Source organism: Cibotium barometz, chromosome 57 (assembly GCF_041138505.1).
Source record: "Cibotium barometz isolate CiBa-2024 chromosome 57, ASM4113850v1, whole genome shotgun sequence".
NCBI lineage: Eukaryota > Viridiplantae > Streptophyta > Polypodiopsida > Cyatheales > Cibotiaceae > Cibotium > Cibotium barometz.
Genome location: NC_141102.1, coordinates 18,642,215 through 18,655,668, shown reverse-complemented (window position 1 = coordinate 18,655,668; position 13,454 = coordinate 18,642,215). Strand labels below are relative to the sequence as shown.

Here is a 13,454-nt window from a genome sequence, read left to right as displayed (position 1 = left end):
TTAGAATGTATATATCATGCTTTCTTTACATATGCCAAGCCTACGTCGAAGCAAAGCAAGGGACTTGCTATACTACAACCATTCATTGCCATAGCCATGGCTAGGCCCTTGCTTTGTTGCGGCCATGCATTGTTGTAGCCAAGCCAAGGCCCTTGCTTTGCATAAGGCCTAGGCTTGGCTTGCCATGCCATGCATCGCCATAGCCAAGCTTAAGCAGCTCTATGCGTATGCTTTTGCATCATTAAGCTCTCTGTGTCTAGCTTAATGCAAGAAGCATACATAGAGCTTAATTCAAGATGCATGCATGCATTAAGCTCTATGCATAGAGATTAATGCAAGAAGCATGCATGCAGCACTAAGATCTATGCATAGAGATTAATGCATAGAGCTTAATGCAAGAAGCATGCATGCATTAAGCTCTATGCATCTAGCTTAATGCAAGAAGCATGCATAGTGCTTAATGCAAGAAGTATGCATGCATTAAGTTCTATGCATAGAGCTTAATACATTAAGCTTAATGCATGCATTAGTCTCTATGCATAAAGCTTAATGCATGTATCAAGCTCTATGCATCTAGCTTAATGCAAGAAGCATGCATGTATTAAGCTCTATGCATATAAGGCTTGCATAGAGGTAAACCTAAGCTAAACCTAAACCCGGAATCCAAGGGTGCAATAAAGGAAAAACTTGCATAAGAAATTAAAAGAAAAAGATAGCTTACCTATTTTTTGTGAAGCCAAAAAAGAGAGGATTAGTGTAATAGCTACAAAACAAAAGTGGCAACAAAATAATTAGTAGATTAAACATAAGCTTTATGTAAGCCTATGCTGCATAGAGCTTGCAAGAAGCCTATGCATAGCCTTTATGCATAAGCTTGCACATGAAGGCTATGCATAGAGCTTGCAAGAGGCCTATGCAAGCTCTATGCATAAGCTTCATGCAAGCTTGCAAGAAGCCTATATACAAGCTATATGAATGAGATTTATGCATAAACTCTATGCAAGCCTATGCATAAATCTTGCAAGAAGCCTATACAAGCTTTATGCATGAGATTTATACATAAACTCTATGCGAGCCTATGCATAAAGCTTGCAAGAAGCCTATACAAGCTTTATGCATGAGATTTATACATAAACTCTATGCGAGCCTATGCATAAAGCTTGCAAGCCTATGCATAAGCAAGCAAGAAGCCTAATGCACCAAGATAAACCTAAACCTGGCACCCAAGGGGTGAAATACAAGAGCTTGCATTAAAGAACACAATATCTATAAGTAGTAAGGGCTTACGGTTCATACCTGAAATTGAAGGGGATTGTGTAAAGAACTTGACTTGCAAATACACGCAACACAAGCAAATCAATAAGAGAAAATCAAAACTACTAGGGAAGGCAAAGGAAACAAAGGCAATGCACCTTGATACCATTACCTAAAGTAGTGAGAGAAGGAGAAGAAGAAATAAACCTACAAAAAACAAAACAAACACACACACCGACATATAAATAAACACACACACACACACACACACACGTGCACACACACACAAATTAGTAAATCCATGGCAACAACGAGGGAAACATAAAAAAAAGGAGGGGGTGACGAGACTTCACCTACGGATCCAACCCAAATTCTCAAGAAAAGAGAAATTATGGTCACGCGGGAGTGTCCTGTAATTTTATAAGAACCGTTATAAGCGTTGATATATATGCCACTAACTATTAAAATTATTTTTGGCGACTATACCGGTGGTCATACCGACACAGATAGTGACGCCCATAAATTTTCACAAACTTTGAATTTGAATCTTTGCCTTTTGGTTTGCTGCGCTCGCCAACATTTCAAATTTCTTTGAGACTGACAAATTTTCTCTTCCCCTATATAAGAGGCCCCCATTAGCCCAAAATAAAAACATCCCAATGTGGTGGAGATGGCAAATAATGACAACGTGGTGCCCCAATACATTTGCGAGACGATGTGGAGACACCAAGCAGTGACGGTGCCACCAAACACTGTCGACGTGGTGCCACCAAATAGTGACATAGCAATGCCTCTAACACTGTTAATGTGGAGCCACCAAACATTGGCATGGCATCCCATGCACATGTTGTAAGTATCAAGTCACTTGAAAATGGAGAATTTGTAATAACCATGTATGCATGTATGGTATATATTCAGTGGAACATCTACAAAATCTAAGTTTTCACTCTCACGAAGATCCTAGTAATATTAATGATCATGTAGAGCACATAGAAATTCAGCCCAACAAAACATTACCAAATACAATTTTCAGGACAAGAAACCGAACAAACCAAAATATATAGGACAATACTCCTCGAGAACCCATTCAAAGACATCAACAAAATGGGAGGATATATTAGAGAAGGCCGCAATGGATGAGATGTAGGACACATTTACAGAAATTCTTGGCGATGACCAGAGGGTCATGGTGAAGAGAATGCTACCACAACACGACGTCGAGATACAACAAATGAAGAAGAGCAATTGCGTAACCTCTCACATGTACCACTTTATCCTCAAGCTTGGATATCCAAATTATGCACATGCCTATCTATGTTGAACTTAGAATCAATGTTTGGGTGGTCTGATGCATGACAAATCTTTTCAAGTATGTATGCAAATACCTGTCTATGTAGAACTTACAATCAATGTTTGGGTGGTCCGATGCAAGCATGACAGAGCTGTTCAAGTATGTACACACATGCTTATTTATGTTGAACTTACAATCAATGTTTGGGTGGTCTGATGCAAGCATAACAGAGCTATTCAAGTATTTATGACATGAGTATGATGTAATTTTCTTGTGTGTATAATGTACAGAGTGTTGTGATTAAGCATACCTATTTCATCTTGGTAGGTTATTAAAGGACCAAATCTTGCCATAGGAAAATGAGATGCCAAGCTCTTGTGCAGAGGCCAAAAGATTGTTAAGTGAAATTCGCATGGACTACAATTGTATCCATGCTTGTCCCAAAAATTTTATCCTGTACCGGCATGAATACATACATCTCACACAATGTCCAATTTGTGGGGCACTCAAATATAGGCAAGATGTTCAAGGGAAAAAAGTCTCTACAAAAGTTCTTAGACACTTCCCTATCATACCTCGGATAAAAAATATGTTTAGGTGCAAATCTATAGCAAGTTTAATGACATGACATCGGTTTAGTAGATCCACAGACAATGTCATGCGCATCCTAACTGATTCACTCGCATGAAGACATATTGAGGAGAAGTGGCCTATTTTCAAGGAAAAGCCTCGTAACATTCGTCTAGGGCTAGCAATGGATGGTGTGAATCCACTTGGTCTACGAAGTTCATCATGGAGCACATGGCTTGTCTACCTTGTAAATTATAACCTTCCACCATGGCTGGCAATAAAGAAGCGACACCTCTTACTATCATTGATCGGAAGTACAAAGTAAAGAACATGGATGTATACTTGGCCCCATTGGTAGAGGAGCTTCAAACACTTTGGGATGGCATTCAAGTTCACGATAAGTCCAAGAACTATGGGCAAAGAGTTACAACTGTGCAAGGTATGCTAATGTGGACTATGCATGATTGGCCAGGATACAAAGAATTCTCGGGTAAGTTTGATACATACTTCAACAATTTTCTTTGCATTGGTACTTAATTAATTGAACTTGTGAGGTTTTGCACATACAATTCTATGTGGTTACTCTAATCACCTTTTTTTGTTGATTTGAAGGCTTTACTACGTTTGGATATAACGCATGTCCCTTATGCCCCTTATGTGGACCTCTTTTGGATGCTCGTTACTCTACATCACTTTGAAAGACAATGTATCAAGGTCATGTGAAATATCTCCTTGAGAATCATGAATTGCAAGAGGGAAATCTAGGTAGAACACCTCCGTGTTTAAAGACAAGTGATTGGAAGAAAGCATGGAGGGATAGTGGAGATTTTGCACCCCTAGGGATGAAGAGGCTCTCCATTATTTCACAGACTTGCCTGGTCTATGGAGCCATCTTGAAGATAATAGAGTAGTTGGGGATGCCACAAGGAAATGGGCTTGTAAGGGTGATGGACAATACCTTACGAGATAAGATTGATAACTTTTGCAACTTGAACTCAAATTCCATGGTTAAATGGATTGAAAGATCTCAAGAGGTCAAGGCACAATATATCATAGCCCCATAAAATTTTAGAAGGAGTCAAACAACAAGAACCCTACCATACCCTCTCGAGCTTGCATAACTACCTGTCTTTCCTTCGAATAGATGGCTTGATGCAACAATAACACAAGAAAAGTATAATGGTGAGACTATCATTGAGGAGGAGGAGGAGCTTGCAAAAGGTTTCGATTGGCATGTAAGTAATCGTTCTCCTTGACTACTATCTCATTAATAATAAAAAAAAGAGTTTATTTATCATGCATCACCTTGCATGCTGATTCTTATTGTGCTTGTAATAATATCGTAAATATGGTGCACTTTGGTCACAGGGGTGTCATTTTTGAGTGGAACGGATAGATTGTAAAAGAATAACTTTTGATAGCGGCGTCAAAGCTAACTTCATGCAAGAAATCCAGTCAAGTACAAGTGACTTGAAATGCAGAAGTTGGCATGCTTGATTATTGTGGAACTATTAAAAACATCATGAAAGTTTCTTTTAAATGCTTTGACATGTTTATTTTGGATGTGAAGTGGTTCAAGATCATAGCACAAATGGACCAAACGCAACTGTAAGGAAGGACAAGAGTGGGTTTGTCCAAGTTGGCTGCTCCACAAAGTTTTGCACCAACCAGATGGATAAATTTGTCCTACCAGAACATTGTTAGCAACAAGTCATCCAAGGTGGGTGTTTGTATTCCAAGTTTCTCCTCATAGCAAACAAACTTTTGGGCAAGACTAGAAGAAGAACCATAAAGTCATAATGATGGAGTTTATTTATTAAAACTCAACAGCCACTCCCAAGCCCTTCTCTCATTGCAGTAGGTCTCTCTTTCAAGCTTCTCTTTGGGATCCAAGCTATCTACCATCTTCCATTGTGTCTACTATGGCACTCACAGAAATAACAAACACCTCAAATTCATCCCGAGTGAGGAAGGTAGAATTCCATATTCTCATCTTGAATGAATATGCACCTATCAGAGAAGAACGTCTAAACGCACAGGAGAAGTAAGAAAGAAGACAGCAGGGTCATTGTAATGTGGATCTTTGGGTTGATGGGTATTTATATCCTAATGATCCTTCTTCAAATTTCTATCCACCTTTCATAGACCTATCCTCATTCATTCAGTTTGTTGGAGAGGGTGAGAATGGGCTCCTTGGATATTGCAAACGCTTAAGTATATGTGATGCATGGAAGGTTCAATTTCTAAACTCACAAATTCATAGCTTGCAAGTCACTTTGAGTAGTGTGCAACAAGCTCTCAAAATTGCACATAGTAATATTTTACATCTATAGAGAGAGGACAAAGAGAAAGAGGACCACATCCTCAAGTTATAGGATACAATCTTCCATATGAAGAGCACACCCATGGGAGCCAGAGAGCGAAAGAGGACAATGATCAACATTCAAACACTTGCAATTGGTGGTGGTGCTCTCAAGCGAAGAATTGATGCAGCAAGGTTTGTTTGATTTTTGGTTATAAGTTATTCTTATTAGAGTGCATCTATTGTTTGATTTTTTTCATTAATTGTTAATTCATTATATAATATTGCTGCTATGAGTAATCTTTGTTAGTTCATTACAGGAACTTTCTTAAAGATGCGTGTGGTGATAATGGTCCTCAAGATATTCGAGATATGTTACGTAGCTGCGTGAGAAAACATGACATTCTTTCCATAGTTCGAGATCCACGCTATAAGAAGGTATGACATATACTTGCAAATGAGATAATGAAAGATATAACTAACATTTTAGGCATTGAGGAAGTTCAAAATGCATGCGATGAAGTGGGCATAAGGACAAAAGGATTCGCAAAAACAAGGCATCACACGAAATATTTTTCCTGCCCCAAGAAGATTAAGATTAGCAAAGAGGACATGCAATTAAGATGTGCAACATAAGATTGGAGAGTACCAATGTGTCAATGATGTGCTGACCATTAGAGCTTGGGGAAAAAAGTGAGGCAACAATGGTAATATTGTGGTTCCTTACACAACGAGTTCAACAATATATTTGTTGATGTACATCTTCAAAAAGTTATGATCTTATACCATGGATTACCTAATAATTGTAAGTAATTTTTATCTCTTGCAAAGTAGTTGAAAAAGGTTATGAAAAATCAAAGCTTATTTAATTTTGTTAGTCATTGAAGGTGACAAAGTTAGCTTTGTGTTGAAAATGGATGAGTGTCAGATTGTGAAAGGAAAGAGGATAGAGCGAATGAGTATCACACTCATGAATGAGGCTATGGCATATGCAAAAAGTTTAGAGTTATCATCTTTTCTTAGTGAAGACAGATTTGAGGGGAATACTTGAGATCAACCAAACTCTTGATAGGGAGAGGATTTGCAAGCTAGACCTTCCCTCATATAGTGTCCAATCTGAGAGAGAGATATGGTGGCTTGAGGCATTTGAAGTACCAAAAGAGACACATTCTCGCTTGGATGTTTGATAGGATACCCTTGATTACCACTGTCATCAAAGCACAGATTTAGGGAGAAAAACTTGAGGTAGAGGGCAAGGGAACTTATACAGTAGATTAGCATTTGGCAGGTAACCTAAAGATAATAAAGTGCTTGCTTGGGTGTCCAGAAGGTGCCAACACCCCAAATCCTTGTCCATGGTGCATGAGAATGGTGACGAAAAACAAACAAAAGTTGGGAAAGAAGAGGAAGCTTGAGAATCAAGATATTGAGCACAACCCATGGACGATGCTGGCAACTGAGTTAGAGGTGTCTTGTCTGCCAACATGCTAGCTATGCCAAACAGGCATTTGAGAGACCCAAAATGGAATCCAATAATTCGATTTGACCTGAAGAATGTCCACTTTTGTACACTGCATGCATTCATGCGTGTGTTTGACCGTTTGCTTAAGTGTCACATAGATTATGAATTTACCATGTAAGGTAAAGAACGACAAGAAGAAGCTCTTCATAAAGTAGAGCAACTATTGGGTGCCATGGTAGAAATGTACAGATTACTGTTAACAAAAAGACCTCTAGCATGAATCATGAGGTTGCACAACAAGTTTTCACCATGAGTGGAAATAAAGCAAGATGTTTTTTGGAGAAGCCAAAAAATACCAAGGACTCAACCAAGCCTTGGAAGTTGTGGAAGGATTTATGCAAATGTACAACATTTGACTGCACCAATAATTCTATGTGAGAAGGTTTGGTGTCAGACTTCAATATAATGGTGAAACTTTGACCAAAAGCAGGAGAACCACCACAAAGGAGCAACAAAAATTTCAAGACGAGCTTTCTAATTTTATGAAGTCCATGGTTGATACAAAGGTGAAACCAACATTATGCACTACATGATAAACACATTTGCTCCTTCCTACTGGATATTAAGAAATGAGTATGAATAACTACTCTCTCTTAATTTTTTTGCAGCACATTCTGTATACTTATGGTGCATACTTCATGAATGAGTGGTTCTGTGGACATGTGGAGCACACAAGGAATGGAGAAATCTAACTATCAAGCTAGAGGAGTATATTTTAAAAACACCCAGCATGGAGGAGGGAAGACTGGTACAAATTACCTCAAGGAGATGTTTAACTAGTTTTACGGATACACTTTTGGGCAAAAACTAGCCATGAAAAGGGCACGTATGAGTAATCTAACAAGGGTAGCACAAAATAATTCCAAACAAAGAAGATCACTAAAGTGGAAAGCTGGCATAGGACCAGCACGTCATGCAGCATGGAGATCTTCACGAAGACGCATATGAAGAATTTGGAAGTGGAAACAGCCCTTTGAAATTGAAAGTATTTGGAATAAAGTTGTAAACATTTTTGACTTAGGAAATAACATTTAGAAGAAAGTTGAAAAGCCTTTTGACTTGAAAATAAAAAATAATTGCACCATTCCATTATATTGAAGATTTACAGTGAAAATATTTACAATGAAAAGAGCTAATCGCTCTCGAGTCTCTTCTCTTCTTGGCTCCCCCTCTTCGGTAGGCATTTTCCCTCTATAACGCAAAAACCTCTTACGACTATAGCCCTTGAGTGACTTTACATCCTCCACTCCTACACCTAGGACATAGCTTGAATAACATAGAAAATAACCTGCTCTCCAGAAGGCCAAAAACCACGACCGTATCCAAAGATACGGATGGTAGCACACTTTTCTATAAGCATAACTTTATGTATACTATAAGGTATAAATGCATACCCTGTTTACCTAGATAGGGCTTTCAGTGGTGTAAGGAGTGGAATCTCTGCATCCTTGGAGTACTTGCTATGATATATAATAAATATATTTTTATCGATAGAGGATATGTAGTGTGTAAGAGCGGCATCTTGCCCAGCTCTTACATGACCAACACCACCTCGTCTAAGAAATCCATCGGCATCGTCAAGCTCTATCTGCATTGACAAAGAACCAGGAGGGCTAAAGTAAGAAATAATTCAAGCAGACTGAAGCAATAAGAATTAAACCGGACAAACAAAAGAAATAATTAACTCAGAACAGAAGCAATAATTTACCTTATGGTTCTCATCCTCCTCCAACTTTGCTGCACCCTAAAGGTTGATGGAGCCCTCTTAATTTTCTTGGTCAAGTTTGGGAACAGGTTCCTTACGAAACTCTGAAATGCCCATATCCTGCTGAAGGGCTTGAAATTCTTCCTTTGTTGAAGGAAGAGAAGCTTCAATCTCCTTGGCTTTTTTAAGCACAAGGACATTGCTTTTGGGGCCTCTAAGAAGTTTTCTTTCACTTTTGTATCCAATGCAAGAAATTCATCATTATGCTCATTCTCTACATCGAGAACACCGGCCGCAGCTTCACAACCATCTGCTATTATAACAAGACAATAACCCCCTAAAATTGTAGATTTTTTGAATATGGGAGAGGAGGAGGTAATACTTTCCATTAATTAGGAAGGAGGGTAGCCCAGGCATGACAAAATTGGATGTCAGTGGCTACCCATGGACAGATGACCTTAAGCTCTGCCACATCAAAATTTGTGCTGAGAAGTTCCTCCTCCTTCTCGGACACAAGGTCCAGGACCTCTTCTTTTGTAGACTAAGCACTTCAAATAAAGGAGTGTTCTGATTTATCAGTCCTTCCTTTGAGCTCCTCTTTTGTCTAATCCTCCTTATCACAGCACATGAAGAAAGAGATAGGCAACAAACCCAAAATGATATTCTAGCAACCTGCATTTCCTGCCATGCACTGGGCACATGTTAACACAAATCTTGATATGTTGATCATATGAGTAAGTGTCCCACCCTTTCGACATGCTTGAATTCTGAGATGATGTGACTCTGAGGCTTCACATGTGGACATATGTAATGGACCCATAAGAGACGGTCCCTCCACTGACCAACATGCAATAGTCTTTCCACTCTCCCTCCAGGTATGTCCTTGCCATGTCCTTGATAATCTCCTCTAGACTGAAGGAACGTTGAACATAGGCTATACATGGCAAAGGGACTTCTCCTGCCCATCCCTCCTCAGCAGATCGAAGAGATGCTCTGTGGCACTAGGCTCGTCCTTAATCTCCTCTTGCAATAAATTATCCACATGATCTGTAGCATTGTACAAGTGAGAAACCTTAACCTCCATCGCTTCTCTGATCCGGGGAAGATGAGTAGTCGGAAGAAATGAACACGAATTGGAGCCTTTCTTAATAAGTAACTGGAGAAGCGACAACTGTTAGTAATAGTAGTGGGAGAATTCTAGTAATTAATTCAAATGAATAATAAGATATTCTACCACTTCCCCCGTATTTTGCACCCTCCCCACCAAAAAGGCTTGAAACACCAGTTCCATTGATAATTCCATCGATTACCCATTGATCAAAAAATACGACTAGCTTACTCAGAAAGACATTGTAGTAATAATCAATGTAGCCTCGATTTAGTGACCAACCTTGAATGAGATGTTCAGGTGGAATCCGTTCACCGTGCGATAAGGGAAAAGAAACAACGCCGGAATGCACCTATCGCACCGTGGATGGTATGGCCTTGAATGACTCGCACCAACGTGGATGCACCGTGGATGGTATGGAAAGCAAGAAAATTTCAAGCACAGAGAAAAGCATTAAAAAAAACTCCCACCATATTTATATAGGTCAAATAATAGGGCTGACGTCACATGATTGAGGATCGAATGCCACATGTCGAAGGGCTTATGTCATCATCGATTCATGAATTGCCACGTGTAGGGATGACGCAGTCAACGCATGAGTGTGTTTTGCTCTATAAAAAGGAGGAATATTTTATTTTTTACAGTTAAGGGTTTTTTAATTGTGTTTCTCTACATTTTTCTCATGTAGCTCGCTGAATCAATCCATCCCAGCCCTTGTTTCAAGCGCCCGTAAGTTTTTCTCTCTCTCTTGCCCATTTCTTTCGCTGATTTTGTTCACGGTGCGATATGGCTATTCTCCATGTGAAATCGAATCGACATATTGCTCCGTGGATGGTTGGGTGAATTTTATTGATAAGAGATTTTGTTCATGGTGCGATATATCTATTCTCCATGTTTTCGAATTGAAATATTGCTCTGTGGATGGGTCTGAAATTTTTTTTATTGAGATAAGTTCTTGTTTCATTCACCGTGCGATATATCTATTCTCCATGTTTTTGAATTGAAATGAAAAGAACGTTGTTCTAGATTTGGATTCCCCTTATCGCGCGGTGGATGGTGGTCATGTGACTTGGCTAATTACTATGCCTTCTCTTTTCTAGTGCTATAACGGCATGCACAAAACAGACCATCAAGAGAGTTTCAGTTGTGCCAGAGCCAGATCCAGCGTTGAATCCAGTTCCAATTAGCACCGAATCCAATTTCGATTCCAAATATTCCAGAGAAAATTCCAAAGGACATCTAAAGTGAACCTATGCTTTTTGATGTCAAACCCAGCACACCAGCAAGAACATTTCAAAGGCCAGGGTCACTTTGTAGAGGCAAAGAAGCGCAAGGAGCTACCAATCTCCTCATCCTCAAAGCTCCTTTCTTGAGGATTGTCAGATCCATAAGCGATAGAATAAAGTGGAAAGATTACTTTAAATGGCAAAGTAGCGCCATCGCATGTCTTCAAGAGTCATGCAAGGACTTCCTTATAGACTTATTCAATGATAGTAACATTTGTGCTGCCCAGGCCAGGAGGATCACACTAATGGACAAGGACGTGACATTAGTAAGCAGAGTTAGGTATAGGTATGATAAGTTCATGCGACCTCTACCATTCAGGGATAGGAAGGCAGCAGAAATCCTCTCCATTCCTCTTGCTTTTTGAAGAGGAACAAGGCTTCTAACAAGGTGGTTATTGTAAAGGGGGCGGATCTGAAAGGAAAGGAGACATTAGAAGAGAATGTCAATAGGGATGATTTGGTAGAAAACCTTCTCTAAAGTTGGAGGGAGAGAATCACGATAGACTTAAGGCAGTGCCTAGTCAGATTATATGCAATGTCTTGTACAGCGTTGAGTAGGAGGAGTACCTCCATATCGCTCCAATGAATGTTTATATGCTCGTTGAAAAGAATAGAAAGATCAATGATAGTTATGTGCTTACTTGTTTAAGGTGTGTACTCTTTGCCTTTTTTGAATGCTTTCTTATGTTGATTTTTTTCCCTTTCCTAATGTTTTTAATTCAATCTGCAGGGTACTAATGAAAGAGCTTTTGGTAGACCAAGCAAAGCAAGTATATATTTGTGATCCTTTGGTATATCAACTATCTTGATTGACCCGTTGAGGTCTAATGAGGACCTTGCTCCTTATTTCTAGGAAGTTAGTTTGGGTACCTGCGTCGTTGTGTGCTGCCATATATAGAGAAGTATGTATTTTCTTTGGATTTTAGGCTGTTGAAGGAATTTTAGTTATTAGTTGCCTGTGTTAGGTTTCTTATATTTTTTGTTTACTTTCTCAATTTCAGAGGGCACAGGTCTGCTTGTTTAATAAATGTGGTTAAATGTCGGACAATTTTTATGAATAGCCTTCTCGGAATGCATGGACAGTCTAAATTGTAAGTCATTATACTTTATATCGTTTCCTTCTTGCTTCCTAATTGTTGATTCTTTATATTGTTGACTATGGGGCATGTAAGAGGGTGATTGCATTGATTGAAACTATATGTCCTAAATTGAGAAAGGATATAGAGTGGAAATTTCTCAACCAACCCATTCCTATGCAAAAGGATTCGCACTCTTGTGGCTGGCACGTAGTCGCAAATTTCTGGAAGTTCCTCCTTTCCAAGTACACTAATTTTTATAGCTGTGTAAGTTTCTTGTGTCACTATAATATAATTTCTCTATGTTCATTTCATGAGAGATCACGCATTATTCTAATTGACTTTTATGTTGTTGTGTAGTATGTTCTCTTAGACGAGTTCTGGCTGTGGAGTGTGCGGGCAAAGGCAATAAACATTATCCTCAATAATGTAATTATGCCTGATGACCCTGACTCGCCACTTCCACCAGTTGTTGCTGGTAGCACTAGTGCATCAAAGAAGAGAAAAAAGATGTCGTTTCATTCCCCTATTTTGTATGTCCCCAGAGACAACGTTGTAAAGATTCTATATTTTTATTAAGCTCGGCTCATATTTGTATAAACATTCTATATTTTTATTGAGCCCTACTCATTATTGTATTTTGTGAGTATTGTGCTTTGCCATAATAAAATAGATTGTTGAGAATTTTTATTCTCATAACTTATCTTTGGTTAAAATTGAATTTTAAAGACGTTTGCTTCAAAATCGTTATGAGTACTTTGTAGAGTAGAAACATGTCCATGTAGAATTTTTTCATCACATTAGTCATTACTAAGATACAACAGTTCAGTACAAGTCTTACAATGACTTCTATTGGGCCTAAGTCCATCGATTAAGCCTTTCTAATTCTGCATGACAGATTTTTCTTCCGTTTTTGGCTCTTGGTTGTTTATCTAAAGAATTCTTTGATACACCTCTTTGGCTTCATCTATCAGTTTGTCTACATCTTCAGGGTCTTTTTTGAAGCTTTCAAATATCTGGATAGGTTGGTCATCTGTATTCCCCCAATAGAGGAATAGGAGTCATCATCAGAAGAAACAACTAAAATAGCCGGCCTAGCAACCTTGCTAGGAACAGTCCTCTCATTGGAAGAATTTGCATCCATGGGCGGCTTTTGTATAGAGCTTATAAGTTGTAAGAGATTATGTTCTCAATTCCCTTATGGACTGGTCTTATATATATAGTTTTGGATGGACTCCGAAACCATCGACATAAAAAAACCATGTGCTGTAAATCTGTGTGCCACTAAACCTTTTTGGAATAGGAACCCTAGTACCTACACTGAGGTGACCATTATTGTG

At 38.9% G+C, this 13,454-nt stretch overlaps 1 pseudogene; it reads left to right on the top strand.

Annotated features, from left to right (window-relative positions):
- The first annotated feature begins 2,957 nt into the window (after nt 1-2,957).
- Nucleotides 2,958-3,652, top strand: LOC147606525 (uncharacterized; annotated as a pseudogene).
- The last annotated feature ends 9,802 nt before the right edge of the window (nt 3,653-13,454 follow it).